General features: G+C 38.7%; 1 pseudogene; it reads right to left on the reverse strand.

The window, feature by feature from the left end:
• Window positions 1-4,320: 4,320 nt before the first annotated feature.
• LOC102830265 lies at window positions 4,321-5,492 on the reverse strand (annotated as a pseudogene).
• Window positions 5,493-9,709: the final 4,217 nt, after the last annotated feature.

Below are 9,709 nucleotides of genomic sequence, written 5' to 3' on the forward strand. Positions count from 1 at the left end.
GGCCAGTGCAGTTCAAGGCAGTGTGTCAGCTTAGAAGGTCATGGTACCTGTTTGTTGGAACTCTAAGGAGGTAATCTTGATAGATTTTCTTGATGGACATAAAATTATCATGGGGACTTATTATGAAAAAGTTTTACAAAAAAATAAATAAAAACTTCATTAGTGAGAAACAGGTCAGGGAATTTACATCGAGAACTTTTTTTTCCATCACGACAATGCACCTGCTCATTCTTTGAGGGTAGCAAAGGCTGTCCTAGGAGAGTTTCACTGGAAAACCTGACTCTATCTTCCTTACGGTCATATCTTGGATTGAATTGTGTCTCTCCAAAATTTTGGCTGGGCCATGATTCTTAGTGACTTGGCAGTTATGTGATGATGTAATATGGCAGCTATGTGATGATCATCCCCCACCCCCATTAGATGTGATCTAATATGATAAACCAGTAAGGGGATTAAAGGTGGGATATAACACCCTTGTAGTGCTGTTGGATCAGCTCTGGACTTCAAACCGTAAAATTGGCAGTTCAAATCCACCATCTGCTCCTTCGAAACCTTATACAGGGTTGCTGTGAATCGGAACTGACTCAGCACTTAACAACAACAACAACAATCTTATCACAACCCTGATCAAATGGCAGGGAAGTTTCCCTGTGGTGTGACCTACAGCATTCTCATTACTTCCATTCTGCTTGTTCTGTTTCCCTTGAGCTAGCTTCCCTTTCCACCTTTGCTATTGGATTTGTGTTGACCTTTTGGTCTCATATAGTTGATTGTTTAAGGGAGCACATTACTCACAGAAGTTATTCCTTATTTTATTAGCAATCTTTTATTTGGATGAAAGGTGACCACCAGGAATAGCTTACATGCCAAGTATGTTAGGGCCACAGCCTCAGGGGTCCCTCTGGTCTCTATTGGCACAGTATGTCTGGTCTCTATTGGCGCAGTATGTCTGGTCTCTTTTAGGAGTTTGAATTTTGTTCTACATCCCCTCGCCCCCTCCCCACCCCCATTGTATTATGTAATGGTAGCCAGGCACCATCTAGTTCTTCTGGTCTCAGGTTAGAAGACCTAGTAATTTGTGTGGGCTATTAGTTCTATGGACTAGAGTTTTCTTTGATTCATTGGTTTCCTTTATTTTCTTTTGCTCCAGATTATTGGAGCCCAATAGTTATATCTTAGATAGCTGCTTGCAAGTTTTAAAAACTCCAGATGCTACTTATGAAACTAGGGTATAGAACATTATCTTTTTAAACTATGTTATGCCAACTGACTAAGTTGTTTTACCAGACTATGGTCTAAGGCCTTTTAGCTCAGTAAATCATTCCTGCTAGTTGTTTATATCTAAGAGTTAAATAACTATGTTCCTATGTAGTTGTTGTTAAGTGCTGTGGAGTCAGTTCTGACTTATAGCAACCCTGCATATGGTTTCCAAAGAGCAGCTGGTGGGTTAGAACTGCTGACCTTGTAGTTTGAAGTCCAGTGCTGATCCTATAGTGCCACACCAGGAATGTTCCCTATGCACTTTATTATATATATATATATATCCACCCCTCACTGATCTACTTGGTTTGGCTCCAAAGAGCACATGCTATATGTACATGGAAACTGACTACATCATTACATAACTGCCAACCCACTGAGAATCATGGCCCAGCCAAGTCAACACCTAACTTTAACCATCACAGACAGCATTACTCTCACCTTGTACTTAGGCACTCATTACTGCCAAACACATGTAATAAATGTTCTAAATTTGAAATGTCAGATAACAAAGTAGTCGATAAGTAAGGAGTAAGGTGTCTATGGAGTCCTGGTGTGGTACTGTGGGTTAATGTGCTGGACTGCAAGGTTGGTTTGAACCACAAGATCAATGGTTTAAGCTCACCAGCCACTCCTCAGAAACCCTATACAGGGTTGCTATGAGTTGGAGTTGACTCGACAGCACTTAACAACAGCAAGGTATATATGGATATGCAAGGGGGCTTCAAAAAGTTTGTGGACAAGTGGAATGAAACGATAATGGAATTTGCCCACTAACTTTTTGAAGTCCTTTCATATATGCAGCACTATTGTTGTAGCTGTTATATTCTGTCAAGTTGGTTCCAACTCATAGCGTAACACCTGCATAGGTTTTCCAAGGCTGTACATTTTTGTGGGAGCAGTAAGCCTCACCGTTCTTCTACAGAGCGGCTGGTGTGCTTGAACTGCTAACTTTGTGGTTTGCAGTCCAGTGTTTATCTTACAGAGCTACCACACACTTCTTGTTGTTAAGTGCCATGGAGTTGGTTCCAATCCATAGTGATCCTGTGTAGGGTTTCTGAGGAGCAGCTGGTGAGCTTGACTCGCTGACCTTGTGGTTCAAACCAACTTTGTGGTGCAGCACATTAACCCACAGTGCCACACCAGGACAAGGTGGCTTATATTTTTGTCTGGTGAATCTGGCAACCCTACCTGGAAGTAGACAAAATGGGATAATGAACCCTTTGGGACCTATTCATTACCTTGCTACAACAGTAATCAACTCATGGACAATTTTATTTAATCTCCTCCTTGTTTCCTTTCTCACCTGCATTATTCTGAAACAAGTCCCAGTCATATAATTTCAGTAGTTATTCTTAAATGAAAAAGAATGTTTCTAAAAACTTAACCCTTAACTATAATATTTATTTTGCCTAAGAAATCAACAATAATTCTTTAACATCATCAACTATCCAGTTGGTTTTCATAATTTTCCAATTGCCTCATGAAATTATTTTGAGATACAGTCCTCCCCTTCCCAGCCCCTTAGTTGTGGTTTTCCTTTCCATAGTTCCAGTCACCTGTGGGCAACCACGGTCCAAAAAGACTTACATTGTGCTCCATTCTGAGTAGGGCACTGTCTCAGAGCCAGCTTATTTCTCCTCCACTAGCTATGAGCCTGGAAAATACGTTCGGAAGAGTGGCCGTGCTACACCTTGTCAGCACCCAACAGGTCAACATTGCCTATCTGGGGCACCCTGGGTACTTGTCATATGTATGTATAGGAAAAAAACAGTATATGTAGGATTTGAATACTAACCATGGTATCAGGTATTCACCGGAGGTCTTGGAATGTGTTCCCCATAGATAAAGAGTTACAGGTGTGGCAATGTAGGATCAGAACTCAACTGAAAGCCATAAGGTCGACAAGTCAAATCCACCAGCCGCTCCTTGGAAACCCTATACAGAGTCGCTATGAGTTGGAGCAAAAACAACTAAGTTTGCTTGGATCAAGAGCCAAATAAAGTTCACACATTATTTATCCAAATAAATTTGCATGTATAAGCCTTTAATAGCTTTTAATGTATAAGATTCTTGCACCCTTTATAATGTATAAGATACCTTGTTGCTTTTAAGTGCCGCCAAGTCAGTTTCGACTCATAGAGATCCTGTATAGGGTTTCGGAGGAGTGTCTGGTGAACTTGAACCACCGACCTTGGGGTTCAAACTGACCTTGTAGTCTAGCGTATTAACCTGCAGCGCCACACCAGGACTACATAGGATTTCCTAGCCCTTTGCCATTTATTCCTTGAGGAAATAACTTACTTGTCTTATAAAAATTTCCATAGGCTAGACTTTGCTGATTGCAGGCCCATGACATTTAACAGACGATGTATCCCTCTGTCTCCTGTGCTGCCTATAAATTGATAGTTAGATCTAGGGGCTTGATCAGGCCCAGGTTTGCTTATTTTAGAATGATAACTTCATGGGTGATTGTGGACTTCCATCAGGAGGTCATGTCTGGTGGTCTTGCCCCTCTTTTTATGAGATTGGGGATCACTGATGATCATTGCCTTGAATCACTAATAATAACTTTTGAAAGCATTTGTTCTCTCTGAGAAGTGGACTACCTCAAAAGCAATGGAAATAGCAAATTTATTTGCTGAAGGTAGTTAATGTCACTGAATTGTACATGTAAGGGAGGTTGAAATGTGGATGTGTTTCTTTAAAATGTCTTGTGACTTTTTTTTTTTAAGATAACAAATTCTTTAGGCACAAAAATAATAAGTTGGGGGGAAAACTACTTGCTTTTTTATATAGCATATATTTTATTAAAGTTTATTCTAATATATTCTCATATTAAAAATGTAATTTAGTGGAAGAATTTTCCTTTTGAATCATCTAATAGCAGTTACACATTTAAAAACATTTAATAACAAAAAAGACAAAACAACTAAAGTCTTTTCTTTTTTATATGTGGACATTGAAGTGGACCTAATTCAATTTTCTTTTTAAAAATCCAGAGAGAAAAGTAGATTCAAACCTAAATAAAATGAATTCTAAGATGTTTGTACTAAACTACTAGGCTCCTGTACCATTTTCTATTTTCTGTTGTTTTGATGCAGGCTCTTTTCTCTTGCTCTTTTCATTGGTCCAGCTGCACCATTTTTATCACATTCGTCATCACTATCAAATTTAGTTTTCTTTCCCTGAAACTGTATTTTTCCTTTAGCAGATCCAGCCTGGGTAACTTTATTTCCCTTTCCTTTTCCTTTAAATGTGTGACCTTTTGACTTCCATTTGTTTAGGGATTCTTGTTGATCTTCCATAATTTTTTTCAAGGCTGCTTTTTCTACCTCTCCTTCTAGTACTTCCCAGGTCACTTCTTTGTTCTTTAATTGTAGGTTACCGTTACTTGCATCCTTGGCTTTATCCAATACTTCTTTAGCTGTTTCTTTAAACAGAATTACTCCCTCTTTTGCTCCTCTGAAAAGTCTATCCACTTGATTTCTCCATGATTAGAGAATAGGATGTGCAAATCTTCTCTACACGTCTGATCGTCTAAATCACCCGAAAATTTCAGTAAGCAGCCCATCTTTTCTTCTAGAGATTTCATTTCAGTATCTTCTGCTAACTTCTGTTTTTCTTCTTGCTCTTGTTTAGCTCGTAATTTAGCTTCCACTTTATTTTGCTTTCTTTCTTCATTCTTTTTTGCAAAGTAAGCTTCCTTGAAAAATATTAGCAGGTCTGTCTCTTTGTACTTCTGGCCAGTGGTCTCTACACACTTCTTAGCAAATTCGATGTTTTCAAACACAACAAATATGGATCCCTTAAATATTCTGTGCAATGTTCTTCTCATCTGAATATTTAGTACTTCATCTTAATCTTCTAACCATTCTTTTATGTCATCAAGGGTTGCATCAGTTGGGAAGCCTTTAATATAAACAGTTCTGTTTTTCACATCATTTTTATACTCATCAGTCACTTCAGAGAGGGGTTTGCTTGGATATCTTCTGATTTTTGAGTTTTATCGTCACTTATTTCCATGAGTTCTACTTTTGATTTACTCAATGCTTCTCTTATTATATTAAAGTCTGTTGTGTCTCCAAAGGTACCCAGCCTTCATTGAGTTTGATCTGTTCCTTTAAAAATTTGTCCCACGGCAAATTAAAGTCACCAAAATAATACTCAATTTGATGACAGATTTTGGCCTCCAGCTCAGCCATCTTTTCACTATCACCATTTTCGGCCATTGTGGTGATCTGAAAATTGTCCTTTATGGTTCCGGTCCTGCAGAAAAGGTCCACAGGAACCGAAGCCGCAACAGCAATGTCCAGACTTATAAGTGCCGGTGGCCTAACACGCGTACGGAAGCTTGTGTCATTTTAAAACAAGTAATTATATGCTCAGGTTTGTTGTACATAAACTCATTTAAACTAAATTGCAAGGTAGTCATGGCACAGAACACAGACAAGACCCCAAAACATTCATTCTGGTCGGGAGAAGCAGGCCAGGGTAAAGATGGTTCAATAATTAAAGTCAAACTCTTCAGCCTTCAGGTGTTCTTCACCTTTAACAAATGGTCTTGAGAGGGAGGCTTGAGCAGCTGATCATCGTTGGTGAAGGATCTTTGTAGTTGGTGGCACCAGGCTGAGTCTCTGGCAGAGTCTCAGTCTTTAAAGAAGGTCAGAAACAATCGGTCGTTATTCTGCCTCTACCTTGCTCTCATTGTAAGAGCAAAAGCCTGGGGTTTTTATGTAGTCAAGTCCCTGTGGTTTTGTATGATAAAGGTCTTTTCAAGGGGGTTTGGCTCACTTCGCATCAGAGTAATTCATATCATAGATTCATAATCAGTATTTGGATATTTGGAATATCTTAGACAGACTAAGGGTTATGTCACACCATAAGGATCCTTGGTGGTGCAAGAGTTAAGCACTCTGTTCACTGAAAGGTTGGTGGTTTGAAGGAGCTCTGGTAGCGTAGTGGTTAAAAATCGGGCTGCGAGCGGCAAGGTCAGCAGTTCGAAACTACCAGCTGTTCCGTGGGAGAAAGATGAGGCTTTCTGCTCCAGTAAAGATTTACAGCCTAGGAAATCCTGTACAGGGTTGCTATGAGTCGGAACCAACTCCACGGCACATAACAACAACAACAAGCCGTTCTGTAGGAGAAAAACTTGGTGGTCTGCTCCCATGAAGATTACAACCTAGAGAATCCTATCAGTTCTACTCTGTCACATGGCATCACTATGAATCGAAATTGACTCCTTGGCACCTAACAACATGTCACATGATACCACAGTATCATGCACAGCAGTAGTCTACCACAGGGTGGTTGTTTATAAGATTAGAAGTTGTTTATACCAGAGAAGTTATTTGTCAGTTTTAGGTTGTTTACAAATACACTTATTTGTTCAAGTCATACATTAAATGTTTCATCCATGAGACTTGGAGTCACTACTTTGTAAGCATACATCACAAATATTATTACTGCAATAGAAAATAAAATATTGGCAACAACCTAGATGACAACATTGGGTAAAAGTTGAGTAAATTATGGTATAACAAAGAATAAATGAATATATGGTAAACATTTCAGGTGTTTATATGTCTAGAAATTTCAAATCTTGTTTTATAAGCATTTTAAAATTATATTTTCATGATAATATATTAAAGGAGAAAATTTAGTTCCAAAATAGTTTATATTTTATAAAAAAATAGGCTTATTGGACTGGATTGAATGAGTATATGTGGTCATAATAAATACTTCATAAGTAATAAAAATCCTATCTTAGACATTATCCATTGTAGCACCATTAAATAAAATTAGATTTCATTTTTCTTTTAACAGCAAATGGAACATAAAGGATATACCCATGTGGTGGGATTATGGGTGTTTTATATTTTCTTCTTTATCTTTTTCTGTAATTTCCAAAATTTCTTCCATGACTGTGAATTATTTTAATAATTATAAAATTGAAACAATATTTTAAAAAGTGAACTCTCATTACTAAGGCATTAATTTGGGATTATATATGTGTATTTTAGTTATTTGTGGGAGAACTATGGAAAGAGGTCCAATACTAGATGGGGAGTTGGGAGTAGATGGCCCAAAGATACAACTAGAATACTTTTTTAAACATTTGTGCAGTAAATAGAATATTGGTTGAAGTTAGAAGAACCTGAAAGCTGGTCTTTAACCTCTACCTACTTTCGATGAATTCAATGTGAAATAAAATGAAAATCCTCACAACTGGATCAATCAATAATATCATGGTAAAATGAGAAAAGATTGAAGTTGTCAAATATTTCATTTTTCTTGATTCCACAATCAACACACATGGAAGTAGCAGTGAAGAAATCAAATAAAGTACTGCATTAAGGAAGTCTGCTGCACAAGACTTCTTTAAGCATTCAAGAGCAAAGACTAAGGTGCTCCTGACCCAAACCATGGTATTTTCAATAGCCTCATATACATGTGAAAGTTGGACCGTGAAGACCATAGATGAATCGGTGCAGTTGAATTACGGTGTTGGCAATGAATATTGAAAGTATCATGGACTGTCAGAAGAATAAACAAATCTGTCTTGAAAGAAGTACAGCCAAAATGCTCTTTAGAAGCGAAGATGGTGAGACGTCAACTTTTGTACTTTGGACATATTGTCAGGAGGGACAAGTCCCTGGAGAAGACATCATGTTTGATAAAGTGGTGGGTCAGTGAAAAAGAGGAGGACTCCCCAACAAGATAAACTGACGAAATGACAGCAACAATGGGCTCAAGCATAACCATTGTGAGGGTGGCACAGGACTGCGCGGTGCTTCATTCTGTTGGGCATATAGCTGCTATGTGTCGGAACCAACTTGATGACACTTAACAACAATACATTAGCCTTTTTTTTAGCCTTTATTTTGTGTGAATATCCAAATCCACTACCACTGGAGTTTATTCCAACTCTTAGAAACTCAATAGGACAGAGTAGAACTGACCCTTTGTGTTTCCAAAACTGTAAAGCTTTAAGGGAGCTGACAGCCTCATCTTTCTCCTGTGGAGTGGCAGGTGGATTTGAACTGCTAATCTTGCAGTTAGCAGCCCAACAAGGAACCCACTATGCCACCAACATCTTTAATCTTTCTAATTGAAAAGGATGCGGCAAAAGCAAATGAAACAATGGAACATCTAGTGAAAAAAATAACTTGTGTGTTATTGTTTTTAAGAACAATAGTTATGTTTATTGTTTACCATGCCCAGAGGTATTGCAATATCGCCACAGTGCTAGGGCTCCATCCCAACCAGTTTTCAGATCTCAGATTTCCCTGGAGCAGGTCACCCTTTGACCTGAGTCACATGCATTTTTTTCATTTATTTTTTAATGCCTGGCATATAGTTCAGGTTCTCAGAGTTATGTATCGCTAATGTATTAACACTATATTACATTAATTATATATATGGCTGTGGTGTGGCACTGTGAGTTAATGTGCTGGACTGCAAAGTCATTTTGAACCACAAAGTTGGTGGTTCAAGCTCAATAGCCACTCCTTGGAAACCCTATGTAGGGTCACTATGGGTCGGAACCTACTTGTTGGCACTTAATAACAACAACAACATAAAAGGGATTGGTGTCTAATCAATGTTAAATGACCCTGGTTGGACTGTCCCTTTGCTCTTGTGTGTTCTGATGTGACTTGAAAGAATTTGATTGCCCAGATTAGGGGCCTTCTCTGGAGTCCTCTGAAATTTCTTGGGAAGTGTTTACCCTGCCTCAGCACAGAGCAGTTAGAATAAGACCCAAAACAAGACAGATTTGTGAAGCTGGTGACAAGTGCTAGTTATGGTTGTGCTGGAATGAGATGGGGATTAAGGTGATGACTGGGACTCCAGTCCTGCCTCTGCTCCCACTAACATCCTGGTTGAGTCTAGTTTCCCAAACCTATTCAAGGCAGAGGCTGGACTCTGGCATCTCTAAGGTTCCTTTTGGAGGCAATTACTTGGATTGAACCTGTGATTCCCAGTTGGTTCTTACTGACCGTGGTACTAGTCTGGTTTCTGGGGTTTTGGGGAAATCATTACACTTCTATGACCTTTACTTTTCTCATTTATAAAATGAGGATAATAATATTTATGTCATAAACATGTTGTAAGGATGAAATGTGATTTTATATATATATATAAAATATCCAGGACTATTTCTTTTTTTTTTTTTTTCCTTAAATGTTTTATTGTGAATTATGTGATAGTATACATGGGAGAACATTAGTTTTACATTCATTCTATCGAATATCGTCTCATTGCCATGGTTAAAATCCCCTCCCTGCAATCCTTCACCCGTGCCCCCCAGGTCTTCAGCACACAGTTGCTCTCCCTCTCTGGGTCTAGAGTCTCCAACTGCTCCATAGCTCCACATCATCATCTCTGGCTCCATTTCAGGCATCACTGCTTCTCTGGGTAGGGTCCCGCTCTCTGCTCTTCTCCCTTG

The sequence above is a fragment of the Chrysochloris asiatica genome, unplaced genomic scaffold, assembly GCF_000296735.1.
Source record: "Chrysochloris asiatica unplaced genomic scaffold, ChrAsi1.0 scaffold00006, whole genome shotgun sequence".
NCBI lineage: Eukaryota > Metazoa > Chordata > Mammalia > Afrosoricida > Chrysochloridae > Chrysochloris > Chrysochloris asiatica.